The sequence below is a fragment of the Lathyrus oleraceus genome, chromosome 2, assembly GCF_024323335.1.
Source record: "Lathyrus oleraceus cultivar Zhongwan6 chromosome 2, CAAS_Psat_ZW6_1.0, whole genome shotgun sequence".
NCBI classification, from domain to species: Eukaryota; Viridiplantae; Streptophyta; class Magnoliopsida; order Fabales; family Fabaceae; genus Lathyrus; species Lathyrus oleraceus.
In genome coordinates, this window is record NC_066580.1 from 484,090,621 (window position 1) to 484,107,294 (window position 16,674).

Genomic DNA, 16,674 nt, shown 5'->3' on the forward strand with positions numbered 1-16,674 from the left:
ATTAGTTCAAGTAGATTATTTCAGTATAAAACTCATGTCGTGTTCATTGTAATTTATTCCATGGTTGATAGCTGCAACCTGCAACTATCATCTTTATTAAGATTTTTTTTAGATGAGTTTGGTTCCAGAGGCTCACCAGGGTCGGGGCAGCCTTGCTTCTCTCTGAGAATTTAATTTGTCACCCCACGTTTTAACGAGAATTTTCCCTTATTTTATTATTGACAAAAATGCATTTTTCATTATTTATCCATTTAAAAGTTATATTCGGTCAATTTTTATTTTATTTTGGAGAAGTTGTAAAAATGAAGAGTAATATTTCAAAAATTCGTACGAGTTTTTATCGAATTTTTAAAATTTTGGTACTAAATTTTTTAAAAATGGATGAAAATTATGCAATTTCACCTAATATTTAAAAAATCTGTGAGTGTTTATTTATTTATTTTTTAAAATGGTATTTTGTATTTTTAACGAACTTTTTAAAATCTGTTGCATTTATATCCATATTTTCAAAAAATATGAAAATTACAAATCTAATATCGAATTTTTCCAAAATATTTGGTATTTGTGGAAATTTTCATTTGTTTATTGAATTTTTCAAAAATTTGGGAAACATAAAAAACTTATGCGTATTTTAAAAAATTTGATATGCCGGATGTTTAGTCTTGTGTAAAAAGTTTGGTAGTTCAAAATATTTCATTTCTGCGGTTCAGATCCTGATGACTTCTCATTAAGATTTTACATGGTTTTTCCCAGATCCTGATGACTTCTCAATAAGATTTTACATGGTTTTTCACAACTAACATTGACATTGTATATTTTACTTGTATGTTTTATTTTTAATTTGTTCAGAATTTATTCAATTTTCAATATCTCTGACATTGATAATTATTCTTTATATGTTAGAAATGACAAATATTTTTCTTCCAAACCGACGTGTTAGCATGGACACAGTTCATTAGTAAACATCATGAATCGTTCTGATGCCGCAAATGAGATCAACGGGAGAAAGACAAATTGATTATGTGTTGTGAGAGAGAGGAGGAAACTATAAAAAAGAAGAGTTTCTCTAAAAGCATTTATAATATGAAATTTGTGCCAAGTGGTAGCGATTAGAAAGCGATGGTTAGGTGCGAATTTCACAATCATAAACTAGCTGCGGATTTAAATGGCCATGGCATATTAGACAATATAAAAGAGGATGAAAGATAATTTGTGAATGACATGCCAAAATACAATATGAATAAAAAATGCAACTTTTGATTTATTTGATTATGGAAAGTTATTGATTATTGATTGTACTTACAAAATAGACAGGTACCGGCTACCACTACTTGAAATTCATTGACGTTTTCGGTTAGATTTGTCTATTTAAAACATGAAAGGGAGAAAAACTCCACATGGGCACTAGAGAAGCTGAAAGAGTTGTTCGCTTCCGAGAAGTTGCTAACGAGCGTTGATGAATGCCATAGAAGTCGTGTTCCTAAACTTAACTCATATGTTGTGTCTGTTCCATATTTCAAAAAATCTTAGTATGAAGTGTTAGGACAAGATTTGATTCTACATCTATACCTTGAGTTTTAATGATAAATGTTGTATTTGTGTGAGAACAATTTTAGTACCCTAATGGTTTGTTATTGTGTAACCTTAATAGCCAGTTTTGATTCTGAGTATATGACGTGCAACGTCATCAGTTTCTGAATATTATGTTTCAAATTTCACTTTTGCACTAATCATGAGAAGTTCTTAAAGATATCAAGTTGTTGCTGCAATGTTCTTTTTGCTTTTATGCTAATTCATTCATGAGAAGTTTCTGAAGAGACACTATGTTATTGCTGCAACGTTCTTTCCGTTTCTGCTTATGGATGTGACTTTGATCATCAAGCTTCTAAAGAATGACAAGCTTTTGAAGATCTCAATGCATACATTGAAGTTATCAAGGTTCTAATTGAAGAGTATGAAGATTATGAAGATACTGAAGATCTCAAGCCAGACTACTGACGCTGTCAAAGTTTTGACTGAAGATTATGAAGTTTTTAAATCCAACTGTATGTTTCTTCGTTTCATGCTTCATCAACTTTCATCAGAAGTCAATGAATTTGAAGATAAGATCAAAATGGATACGTGATCAAATAGTACATGGTACAAATTAAATATTCCTTCCACTACCTGATATCGTGGGCAAAGGACAATATTATATATCACACCTGTCACTAAAATTGTGGGCGAAAGATTGTACATTGTATCACTCCTTTCACCAATCCTACAGTGGACAACGGCTCTATTGGTATCCCCATTTTGCCCTCCAACGATCTATTTTCTTATGCTATATAAGTGGGACTTGGAGACTTGAAGAAACGTTGAAGAAAGACGCACTACATTATTTGACAAGCCTATTTCTACGTGAAAAGATATCAATTTTGTACACAATTCTCTTTAAGTGCTTTGTATTTCCTTTATGTAAAATCTGCTTGTGTAGAAGCATCTTGTAAATACAAAACCTTTGATTCAAAATGTTATTTATGATTCCTTAAGGAGACTAGGATATAGTCGGATTCTTGAGAAGACAAAGAAGGTTATTCTTTGTGATTATTGTAATCAGTTGATTATAATGGATTAAGTTCTTGTGTATAAGGCAAAATCACCTTGGTGGGTGGACTGGAGAGCTTTGAGTTTCAAGCGAACTAGGATAAAAATACTTGTATTTTTATCTCTTTGTTCTTAGTGTTTGTGTGGTGTTCTTGAGTTGGTAAAAAGCTTTTGTTTTTAAAACCCAATTCAAACCCGCCATTTCTTGTGTTTTTCACACCTTCAAGGAGTATGTCGAATCTAGCAGGCAAGAGTATGTTATGGATCTATGGAACAAAATCATGTATTCGAATATGGAGTTTGAGTTTGTGGAACACCTGAAATTTTTTGAACTAGTATGTGTTGATATTCCTTTATTTGTTCAATATTGCATGAAACATGGCTAACACTTTATAAAAAAATGTTTCTTGCTGTATGGAGTCACTCATTTAGGGAACACGACAACGAACTTGCATATCATTGTGATTTTGAATATATTACATTACTAATTATCAAATTATAACATCTTTTTTAGTCTGCTCATTGGAGACTAAAAAATATGGTGACTATTAGCCGAGGATATTTAGCAAGTTGGGATGTTGTGAACACCATATTGAAGTTGAAACCAGGTTCAATTAGAGTATCGTTTAAAAAAAGTATTGTCAATATTGAGCATCAGTATAGCACTCCATTATACTCCAAATTACAAGACTTCGTTTCAATATAGTGTATACAACACGTTGGAAAGGAGTTGGAAAGAGTAAAATTTGTTGGTTATGAAAAAGATGCATGTGGTTGCTTCACTAGAACAACACACAGGTTACCTTGTGTATGTCAACTTGTCGATATTCAAATACAAGGTGAGTTTGTTTCGTTAGAATCGATTCATGTATTTTAGAAGAAATTATACATTGAAGAGCATGAGATCACTCAAGAAGATAGTGTGACACAATTCAATTTAGAAGAAGAGTGAGAAGAGTTGAATAGATAATTCAGTATATTTGATATTGTAAGCCAGATGGTGACAAAGAAAAAAGTTCGGGAACTATCACATCCATCCACAACTTTCATGTGTTCATTACCAGTGGATTACAAGCTAAAGAAGGGAAATAAGAAGAGTAAAAATGGTTAAGTGAGTGATGTGCAACATGATCCTCCGCAGTGGGAGTATGTTAAGGGATCGCATGGAAGTCAGATTATAAAGAGATTATGTACAAAATCAATTGGAAGTCAACCGTCTAGCCAATGTTCAAGACTTCTTTACTTGTCTCAATTTCCTATTTTCTTACATGAGTACATTGGTGACATTGTTGATGTGGATCAAGATGGAAATTTTGGTTTATGTGCTATTGCATATTTACTTTGATGGGACAAAGATCCCCGACCTTTGGTTCAGACATAGTTAGATGCTAAAGTTTATTAACACCATCAAATGCATTCCCATGTTTTCTATGACATGATCTCTAAAGTTAGGAGTTCATTGCGAGTAGCTAGGTTGGGTGTCCAAATTCATGAAAAATGGTTGATGATTCTTAATATGGGTTACCCCATTGCTCCTAGATACAATGTCATATTGGTCTCATTGTCCAGGAACCTTAACATAATTTTTTCCCACTAGTAGTATCTTTATCCATAGCTATAAGTAGACATATGCTTATTATAGTTGGTTTTGTTAACAATGGTAATTGAGTTCAGGCGAAGTTGAAACCCAATTGTCCATTGCCTCCCGTCACTGGCCAATAGAGAACAAACTGTAGTGAAGGTGCAAGAGCATGAAAAACAGCATATACGGGACGTATAAGACACTTGGAAGAAGAAGTTAGAAAGTCGACATAATTTATTTTGTAGTGATATTGTTATACATTTTGCATTATATGTATATATTTTATCGGTTTAATTGTTGTATTATCTAACTCTTTTGTTAAAAATGTCAAAACTTAAGTTAAAATACAAAAAGAAATAAAAACTACACGATCTATCAGAATTTTCAAATATTCGAAAATTTGGGTATGAACCAAATTTCAATATATCTGGTTGTCGCGCCGCGAAAAATACAGAGTCGCCACCAGATTTTATTTATTCCAAAGGAAAGGGAAAATAACGATAAAACCCCAAATGAAGAATGGTCTTGCAATCAAGAGCAGATTCGGAAGTCGGTTATGCAAGGGAAATGTATTAACCCCAAATGAAACTTGGTTATGACAGTTAGGAAATTTGTTCTAGAGGTTAGTTCTATTATTCGGTTATCTGTTAGAGAGGGAAGTTAGAGGTTGTTATAGTTGTTGAATAATGGGAAGCTAGAACTTTTTCCTCGGTTATTTTGTTACAGGTTGGTTTGTTAGGTTCTATTAATAGGTAGGTCCAGCCGATTGGAAAAGTATTGTTGTGAATGCTTTGCTGAACTGGTTTTTCTGCAGGGTCAGGAGGGAGTTTTTTGTGAGGTGTGATTGCCGGTTAGAAGAAGTTTCTGTTTAAATAGTTTTGGAGTTGGTTGGTTCAAGGGATTGGATGGAGGTTGGAAGTTGTTATAGGTTGTTTTTTTTTACAGTTGGAGTTTGGTTTTTGGTTAGTTCCGAAATGGTGAATGCTAAGGTTCCTTCCAGTTCTGTTCGTGATGGCTTGGTTATACGAGGTTGGGAGAAGAGATCCCTTTCAGTTATCAATTGGAAGTCCATATCAATTCAGTTAAATCTTTTGTGTTATAGCTTGTGTGAGCAGTTAGTTTGTTAGGAGTTTATTGGGCATTGTGAAAAAACAGTTGATAGTTTGTTAGAGTGTATTGGTTTTGTTATATATTAGATGGGGTTATGATGCATTTCTGTTTATGCAGGCTGGTGGTGTAAGTGACTGCGTGGAAGCGAAAACGATTGCCTGAACAAGCTCAAATAAAGAAGGCATTTGGTGTCGGAAGTGGGATTCTGAAAGTGAAGCATTCATGAATTCAATAGTTATTCTTGGAATGGGATGAGGGAATGAAATCTTGTAACTTTGGATATTTTGCTTGATGGAGGAAATTTGGCTATGAAGCTTGGAGTTTCGGATATGGATTGCTTGGAAATGCTATGAAATTTTGTTGTAAATTTTGAGATGAACCTTGTGAATTGAAAATATGGATATATGTAATGATTGTAATTTTGTAATTTTAAATGGTAATTGATTTATGGAATTGAAATGGTTGTAATTGTTGAATATATTTGTTTATGGAATTGAAAATGAATGTATGTATGGATGAATATTGTAATTATATGGAAATGTAAGGATTTGAAAAGGCTTGTTGGAAATGAATATGAAATTATGTAATGGCCTATGTCATAACTTTGAAATAAGATGCATTTGCTGATGTATGAAATGATTTTTGGTATGAACATGAGATTTGGTTCATTGTCATATGGTTAACAAAGTGGTTTAAAATGTGAAGATGAATTAAGATTAAAATGGACTTTATAATGAACATGGATTATGTGATTAAGAACTTAAGGGTAGATTGTTGACTTTGGTCAACTGGTTGACCAAAAGTCAACAATTAATCAAAAGTCAACTCAGGTAAAAAAAGTGTGTTTTCTTATGAACAAACAAAAGTGGAGCACCATGCCTTTGAAACAAATGAAATATATCATTCTATTAACTGATCTTGAACCAAAGAACACCAACCAAGCAACAGATCATGAACATGTAAAACTTTGAGTGATCCCAAACAATGAATCAAGACCATGAATATTAATCAAGCAGATGGACCATCCATTACGGACCAAATGAAACCTCAATCTTGAATGCATACCTTCCTTCCATGCCTTGAGTGATCGAGCCCCTTGAATCCATGATTTTAAGCTTTTCAAATACAAGTGGAATGTACTATGATATTATGGATATGTAGATGAGATGAATGCTTAGCAGGAGATGCAAATGCTTAGGGTTAGTGACCTAGATGATCATTGTGAAGGCTATGGTGAATTTTGGGGTCTGACACTAGTACACAGTATAAATTACCGTATTTGTTGAAACATACGGTATAAATGCATTGAATATTTGAAAGATTCGGTATTTAATCATACAATTTTCACAAAACAAAGAATTTTTATCACAAATTTTGGAAATATCCGGTATTTCTTCAAATAAACTAAACAAATTTATTTTTTGCAGTATCCGATATTTATTAAAATAAACTTCAAAAATTTGGTATTATGTCGAAAAATCCCGTACTTTCCTGTACTTTTTAAAAAACCAAAAATATCAGGCGATGACAGAACGGTAAAAGTTAAGAAAATTGGGTATTATCTCGAGGATTCACTAGGGTCAGGGCAGACCTAAAAGTTAAGAAAATGCTTATAGAAGTACTTATAGATTATCCACCAAAGAGATTCTCACATCTACGGTGGCAATTAAACTCACAACCTCTCGATGTGTGAGCCAACTTTTTATCAACTCGGTCAATCTATCTTGACATATCATTTGGGTGCATGCCAAAGGTTTTTTATTCTCCCACAACCGATCTTTTCAATAATTAGGAAAAGTAGGTTGGTAATACTTTTTTTAAAAGTAAAACAGTTGTAGAACATTACCACTTATATCTATTAATATAAAGTAGTAGTTCATAAGTTGTTGATGCACTACTTTTGCATTTTATCTGACTGAATGAACTTGCAGCAAACAAGACACACAAGGAAATTTTGGTGATTGGGATATGATTTATTTTTCAAAAAATGTCTATAAGATGACTAATTTGTAATATTATTTTATGTAATTCATACATAGTATTACTACATGTATTTCATATGGTGTTTGTCTAAATTTTTAAGAAATTTGCCAACATTTAAACATGACATATATATTGTTATATCTGTAAAGGGTTTACAAGAGACGACACGTGAAGAAATAAATGTAAACATCTCATCCATTACACCTTCCTGATCGCCCTTCTCTTAAATAGATCATTCATTTATTGGATGTGACGCCTCTTTCTCAGATACATCATCCACTTCTTGGACAACTTGCCTGAAGCGCAAGGATGTGCGAACTCTCGTGTCCTTAATCCGCAATGGTGATGAAGAAGTTAGAAGGGAATTAATCACACTCTCATGAATAACAGAGATTAACTACTCACTCCCACGTTCTCTTAGGAGTAGTTGCTACTTCTTAGGTGTGTGGGATCCAAGCCTAAAATCTCTTATAAATATGTCAACCCTAAAGTTGAAAGGGACAATCTCATATTCACATAAATACTAGATACCTAGAGTTTCTCACCTCCCTACACGAGCTATCTCTAAACCCTAAAGTCTTTAACGGTCCTTGATCACTAGGGATTGACACATATTGTAATATTAGAAAGTACAATTAACATTTATCGTGGCCCCATTAAAATTGACATGGACCGCACTCACCGTTACCCATCATTTACGTTCACTATCTGAAATTCTAGTTATCAGGCTTTAGATGTCACACGGGTTGTTATGACATCCAATTCTGCACAGACAAGAATTATGCAGAACTTAAAAGTAAGTGCAGTAAATAACACAAGTAATTGTTTACCCAGTTCAGTCCAACATGACCTACATCTGGGGGCTACCAAGCCAGGGAGGAAATCCACTATCAGTAGTATTAATTCAAAGCTAAACTCACTCGTTTACAACTCTTCACTTAATCCCTACCCAATGCAATTTCAATCTTACTCTAAGATCAGAGTTCCTACTCACTCCCCCTCAATCACCTCAGTGATTACTACCTTTAATCAATATTAAAGACAATTTTGAAGTCACACTTCAAACAACTCTTGATTGTGCTTAACAACTTTAATCAAGATACACAGCACTCACGCTTAAAAGCTTTGAGCGACACAACACTTACAACTCAATGAACACCCTCCAAAGCAATCATCTACGTGATAATGGCTTGGCTTACAAGATATGTCTAATACAAGACTCACAAAAATACAGCAGTGAAGTATGATGGACACACTAAATCTTCACGCCTCAAAATCCCCAGTTCTGAATGAAGGAACGACTTCCTTTTATATTGCAGTACTTGAGCCTTTGTACTTGTATTCTCCTGAATTTAAGGTCACGCGAGTTCCCCTAAATTCCACATCTAGGTTACTAACAAATAGGCTATTTGTTAGGTTCATTAAATGTAGCTTGGTTGTTAATTTCCTGGATTTTCTCTCAGCTGTTGAATCCCTGAAGAATAGCCTGAGAAAAAGCTGAAACAGAAAACTGAACAACCTACAATATAGCATATGCTGTCAGGAATGAATGTCACGACATTCAGCTTGACATCAAGGATCATATGCTAAGTCTATTTTTCCAGAAAACAGACTGTACAATTTTGCTGACCTGTATATGACCAAAATGACCATACTACAGTAACAACTTACATTAATAAATGTCAAAGTATCCAATTTGACATTTACACATTTGGCCTTAAGTCAGTTCTGTTATCCTCTTGAAGAACAGACTAAGAAACATGCTGAAGTATAGTAGAACACCACTCTGTCTATTGTTCAGTATATGCTGTCAATGATGAATGTCATAACATCCAGTTTGACATTCAGTCAGTAGGCCTTATGCCAGGTCTGGTATTTCCTTGATAACCATACTGGAAATAAATACTAAGTTCTAACAGAACACCAGCTGTTCTATTCCTTAGTATCTGCTGACAGGGATGAATGTCACAACATCCAGTTTGACATTCAATAAATCCTGTATTAGCTAATCCTGCAGTAACTACTCAAGTGTGTCATGACATCAGTCAAGACATCAAAGTACAGTTAGATATTCTAACCTATAATGCAGTCACACATACACACCATGTCATGACATCAGTCAAGACATTAGAATCCAGCTAGTGTTTTACCATATAATGCAGCCAATTAAACACCTACAAACTCCCCCTTTGGCAAATTTTTGGCTAAAACACTTTGATCCCCATAACAGAGTTCATAGCAGCGGAATCACACATCTAGCAGGAAATAGACCTAGCTAATACACTCAGAGTGGCAACACACTCACACACATGGAAGTTAAATAAAACTTCACATAACAGCACACATACAGAAGTTAAATAAAAACTTCTAATTGCAGCACACATCCACAACACACATACAGAGGTACAGAAGTTAAATAAAAACTTCAACACACATCAGCTGCAGGGGAGGGAATCTTCGAATCTGTCATGAAAGTCTGTTTTAACAGACCAATCTGTTGTCTGGGGTATCACCTGTTACTCCCCCTTTTTGTCAAAAATGTTGCCAAAGCCAACAACATAAACAGAAAAAGTGACAGAATTACAGACAAATGACAGAAAAAAATTTATTCCTCAGCCTCATCATCAGCCTCCTCATCAGACCTGGTTTCCTCCTCATCCTCAGAACTTTGCCTAGCTGCTCCATCAGTATCCTCAGCAGACGCCTCCAATTGAGAGATCAGCTTTTCCAACGCGTGCTTCCTAGCCTCCAGCTCTTTGCAAGTCCCCCTGAGCACAACAATGACAACAACTTTTTCTGGATGGATGCCAACATTGGATGTTTCTCCAGGTGTCATGACAATGTCAGGAACATGCTTACCCAGGAACAGTTTGTAACTGAAGGCCAGTGGACTCTCTCTTCTTTGCACAAAGTCATTGTCTGTCAAGATGTTTGGGAATTGGTTCAACACAATGCCACAAATGAGAGATGGAAAGGCTATAGGTCCCTTCACACTGAAACTTCCAGCATGTTTCATGGTCTGCTCAAAGATGTAGGTACCATAGTCCACCTTTGCCTTGGTACCAACTGCATAGATGAACTTTCCTAACATCACAGACACAGTTGACTTGTGATTCGTAGGGACCCAGTTTGCAGCTCCAACTTTGTGTAACATGGCATATTTCACACTGAGTTGGCTGGCCACCAGCTTCCCTTTAAGAGGCCACTTCCGGACTTGATTTGCAGTGATGACTTGACAGATTCTGTTGTCAGTCACTTCAAGCTCTGGGTGCACTTCATCTGCTCTTCCCAAATATAGATTAATTACTGAGGGGGAAAAAGTCACACACTTGCCACGCACATAGACTTTTCTAAATTCTTTAGACTTCCCATCTGCACACTCCTCAGACAGATTAACAATGAACTCCTTCACCAAGGTCTCATAGCACTTTGGGAGCTGATTCACAGTTCTCATTAGCCCTGCCTCTTTAATGAGGTCCACAATCTCCTTACACTCCAAGGCATTCTGAGCCAATTCCCTCTCCAAGGCCAGTCTCTTGTGGTAGACATCCTTCCACCTATTCACACTAGAGGCAAAGTGGAAGGACACATTGTCAATGGGTACCTCTGGAACACTAGCAGCCAACTTGCTAGAGGTTGGCTTCTTCTTGGACAGGGATGTTGTGACATCACAAGGAACATCCGAGTCAAACTCCACCACAACAGCCTTGGTCTTCATTTTCTTGGGCACCTCTTTGCTCTAAGATTTTGCAGGTCCATGCCCTTTTCTTTTGCGTGCACTCCCTGTCACTGCTTGCTTGGGAGAGGTTGTCTCATCGACCTCCTTGGTTGGGGACCTCTGCACCACAGTCTTTTTCTCCTTCCTAGTCCTAACCCTCTTGGCTATGCTAGGGATAACTGAAGCCAAAAGTTCATTATCAGAGAACTCTTCCAGGTTAACTGTTTCAGCTCTAGGGTTGTCATCAACACCTTGAGTGACATTGACCTTCTCACCTATCACCTTGTTTGCAGGTTTATCGTTCTTAGGGCCCTCTTCAGGTATTCCAGACACATTCTCTCTTACCACGACTGCGGTTTCTCGACATGCAACCTCATCGGGTATGATAGTGTTCAAGGGAACGAAAACCCCAGGAACATTCTGATCACCAGACAGAATCTTAGTGACAATAGAAGCAATGGCATTATGCACATACCTCGATCCTTCCTTGGATGGTTTGTCCAGAGCGATAGCTGAGGAGATTCTGGAGACCGTTTCTTTCGGTCTTCTTGCATGAGAAGATGTTGCAGCGTCAACACCAATCTCCTCCCGGTTAGGGTTGCAGGACTCCGTGTTGGGGGAATCGGACACAGCAGTGTAGGAGGTGGAATCGGATTGGTGAGCCATACTGAATATCTCAGAGGTGAGTTGAACCGTTTCTTTGGAAGAAGGTTTGCACGAATGAGAGTTGAAGCGACGGAATGTGAAACGCTTGTTGCAAGAGTAAGGTCTATTAGTTTTTGACCACTCAGAGCACACTATTTGTTGTTTAATAATTTGACTTACTAAACAGTAGCTAACTAACTTCATTAGTTGCTATAACTTATCAGACGTATACATTCCCTCTTTGCCCTTACTATTTTCAAACTGATTAACGTACAATGTCATGACATTCTGGGTGACATTGTACTCAGTCTGCATCAGGTTCCTCCATACTGGGGTTGACCACCTGCTACCAGAGGCTAGGTATTTGGTTTCTGCAGATGACAATAGTACACCCATCTGTTTCTCCCTTGCTGTCATATCATGACCAATATGTGCCACTGGCTCATAACCTTCAATCAGACATTTTCCACAGTCTGTCTTTTTATCTAAAGACAGATATGGGACTCCTCTCATAGTTCCCTTGGAAATGCTCTTCTTCATTCCTTTTACATGAAGTTGATCAAGTCTTCCATGTCCTAGCTTCCCTTCCTGATCTCCCTTGGCTAAGGAGCACTTGGGAAAGTGGCCTGAGTCTTTAGATTTCCATAGATAGCAGTTATCTTTGGATCTGTCTCCTCTCATCACTTCCTGATTGCACCCATTCAACACCACACATCCTCCCTTAGTGAATTCCACCTTGAATCCTTGGTCACATAGCTGACTTATGCTTATGAGATTTGCAGTCAGTCCTTTTACCAACAGTACATTGCTCAGTATTGGAGCTTCAGGATAATCCAGTTCACCCACACCCTGTACTTCTCCTTTAGCTCCATCACCAAACGTCACACATCTGATGGTAGAGGGTTATGGATTCCCCAATAGGTTGCTCATCCCAGTCATATGCCTTGAGCAGCCACTATCAAAGTACCAGTCGTGTCTGGTAGGTGCCCTGGGAGAAGTGTGAGCTAGTTTAGCAACACATTGTTGATTCTCATGGGAGAGATTAATCTCAGATGTCTGCTGCTTTGGTTTGACATGAGGTGTCTGATTCGCAGCCCATTTTTGTTTCTTAATGGGGGCGTTGTGCTTGGACGCCTTCTTCTTAGGTCTTCCCTGAGAAGTCTGGTTTGGATAACCATGCAGCCTGTAGCAGAAGGGTTTTATGTGACCGAATCTCCCACAGTAATGACATCTCCATCTTTGAAATTTCTTCTTCTGATGTTTACTCATTCTGGTTCCCTGATGTTGAGACATCGGATGGGACTTCCGCTTGAATTTCTGAACTCCAGCCTTAGACTTTTTGAGTTCAGACGAAGAATTCTCAGCGAAGCCTAAGCCAGACATGGATCCTGACATCTGTCCTACCTTTAGAATCTCTTCCAAGGTGTCAGTTACTTTATTCAACATCTTGATGGATTTGGTCATTTGGTCTAGCTTAGAAGTCAGCAAGGAAATCTCACAATTTAGACCCTCTATGATTTTCAGCTGCTTCTGTTTCTCAGCTTTCAGCTCTTTGATGAGTTTCTTCTGCTTCTCTCCTTGGATGCATACTTCTGCACTTTTAACACATAGTTCTTTATATGAGGCAACAAGTTCATCCAAGGTAAGCTCATCTCCGCTTGAGTTATCCTCTGAGGCACAAACACTGGTCAGAGCTGTGACATGTTTAGCAGACTCTCCTTCAGATTCACTCTCAGTGTCTTCTTCTGACCAGGTGGCAGTCAGCCCTTTCCTTTGCATCTTGAGGAGGGTAGGGCATTCTGCTTTAATATTACCATATCCTTCACATCCATGACACTGGATTCCCTTGCCTTGGTTGAACATTTCTTCAGGAGTTGATCTTTTCCTTATGTCAGACAGGATGTTCTTGACATTGGGTCTACCCTGTTGATCAACCTTCTTTATGAACTTGGTGAACTGTCTTCCAAGCATGGCTATGGCTTCTGAGATGCTTTCATTTCCTCCACAGTTTCCTTCTTCTGATTTCTCTTCAGTATTTGAAACAAAGGCTATGCACTTGTTCTTCCTGTCAGTATCCTCACCTAAGCCCATTTCAAAGGTTTGGAGGGAACCAATGAGCTCATCTACCTTCATCTTGCAGATGTCTTGAGCCTCTTCTATGGCTGTGACCTTCATAGCAAATCTATTAGGCAAGGACCTGAGAATCTTTATTACAAGTTTCTCTTCAGTCATTTTTTCACCTAGTCCACCAGAGGTGTTTGCAATTTCAAGAATATTCATGTGAAAGTCATGAATAGTCTCATCCTCTTTCATCCTCAGATTTTCAAACTTGGTGGTCAGCATCTGAAGTTTGGACATCTTCACCTTGGAAGTACCTTCATGAGTTACCTTGAGGGTATCCCAAACTTCCTTAGCTAGTTCACAGTGGTGCACCAGCCTGAATATGTTCTTACTGATTCCATTGAACAATGCATTCAAGGACTTGGAATTTCCAAGAGCTAATGCCTCTTACTCCTTGTCCCACTCTTCTTCAGGAGTCTGCACACTGACTCCATCTTCACCTGTCTTTGTTGGATGTTCCCATCCTTTGTTGACAGCTCTCCAGACTTTGCTATCTAGAGACCTTAAGAAGACTATCATACGAGGCTTCCAGTCATCATAGTTAGAGCCATCCAACATGGGTGGTCTATCTGAGTGTCCTATATCCTTGTCCATGGTACTAGAAAGTAACTTCCCTAGATCTCACCCAGAAATTAACAGGCAGGGTGCCTGCTCTGATGCCAATTGAAATTCTAGTTATCAGACTTTAGATGTCACACGGGTTGTTATGACATCCAATTCTGCACAGACAAGAATTATGCAGAACTTAAAAGTAAGTGCAGTAAATAACACAAGTAAATGTTTACCCAGTTCAGTCCAACATGACCTACATCTGGGGGCTACCAAGCCAGGGAGGAAATCCACTATCAGTAGTATTAATTCAAAGCTAAACTCACCCGTTTACAACTCTTCACTTAATCCCTACCCAATGCAATTTCAATCTTACTCTAAGATTAGAGTTCCTACTCACTCCCCCTCAATCACCTCAGTGATTACTACCTTTAATCAATATTAAAGACAATTTTGAAGTCACACTTCAAACAACTCTTGATTGTGCTTAACAGCTTTAATCAAGATACACAGCACTCACGCTTAAAAGCTTTGAGCGACACAACACTTATAACTCAATGAACACCCTATGCCAAAGCAATCATCTACGTGATAATGGCTTGGCTTACAAGATATGTCTAATACAAGACTCACAAAAATACAGCAGTGAAGTATGATGGACACACTAAATCTTCACGCCTCAAAATCCCCAGTTCTGAATGAAGGAACGACTTCCTTTTATATTGCAGTACTTGGGCCTTTGTACTTGTATTCTCCTGAATTTAAGGTCACGCGAGTTCCCCTAAATTCCACATCTAGGTTACTAACAAATAGGCTATTTGTTAGGTTCATTAAATGTAGCTTGGTTGTTAATTTCCTGGATTTTCTCTCAGCTGTTGAATCCCTGAAGAATAGCCTGAGAAAAAGCTGAAACAGAAAACTGAACAACCTACAATATAGCATATGCTGTCAGGAATGAATGTCACGACATTCAGCTTGACATCAAGGATCATATGCTAAGTCTGTTTTTCCAGAAAACAGACTGTACAATTTTGCTGACCTGTATATGACCAAAATGACCATACTACAGTAACATCTTACATTAATAAATGTCAAAGTATCCAATTTGACATTTACACATTTGGCCTTAAGTCAGTTTTGTTATCCTCTTGAAGAACAGACTAAGAAACATGCTGAAGTATAGCAGAACACCACTCTGTCTATTGTTCAGTATATGCTGTCAATGATGAATGTCATAACATCCAGTTTGACATTCAGTCAGTAGGCCTTATGCCAGGTCTGGTATTTCCTTGATAACCAGACTGGAAATAAATACTAAGTTCTAACAGAACACCAACTGTTCTATTCCTTAGTATCTACTGACAGGGATGAATGTCACAACATCCAGTTTGACATTAAATAAATCCCGTATTAGCTAATCCTGCAGTAACTACTCAAGTGTGTCATGACATCAGTCAAGACATCAGAGTACAGTTAGATATTCTAACCTACAATGCAGTCACACATACACACCATGTCATGACATCAGTCAAGACATTAGAATCCAGCTAGTGTTTTACCATATAATGCAGCCAATTAAACACCTACAATATCTTCTCTCGAGGATGTATAAGCAAAGCCCTGAGTTCGCTGTCAACACCATCACCACGGGTTTTATCGATGGGGGGAATTCTATTCCTCCCAGAAAAATTACACTCGATAGGTTTTATAAGCAAAAATTACACCCGATAACATTATCAAAATCCTAGGGAAAGAGCAAGAATCTAGAATCACCTTCTCGAATGAAGACGCCGTTGGTTTTCTTCTTCACAAAATTGATCACATGGTCGTCACGATGCAATGTGATAATTGGGATATGTAACGAGTGCTAATTGACCCTGGTAGCTCATCATATGTCTTATTTTGGAGCGTTTTCCAAAGACTCTGACTCGACTAGGACAACATCAGAACACTCCAAGGTTCTCTAGTTGGTTTGTCAGGCGAACACGTACAAGTAAAGGGTCATGTAATGCTCAAAACAATATTCGACTTAGAGGCGGGCGCCAAAATAATTAAATTAAAATATTTCATGATGGATGCCTCGTCTCTATACAACGCCATCTTGGGGAGGCCCAATCTTAGATTTCTACGGGAGGTCTTGTCCACCCTTCATTTCAACCTAACATACACGTTTCTTGATGGGTGAGTTGGTTTAGTTTGGGGGGAACTCATAGCCTCCTAATAATGCTACTAGAACAACATGGAAATGAGGAAGGGACATGTGGTCCAATGCATCACCTCCCATCCAGACGCCCTTGACATAGACGTAGTAAGTTGAAATCTTATACTAGGGACCAAAATTGAGAGGCTCACTCTGACAAGAGACCTAAAAGAGGTCCAA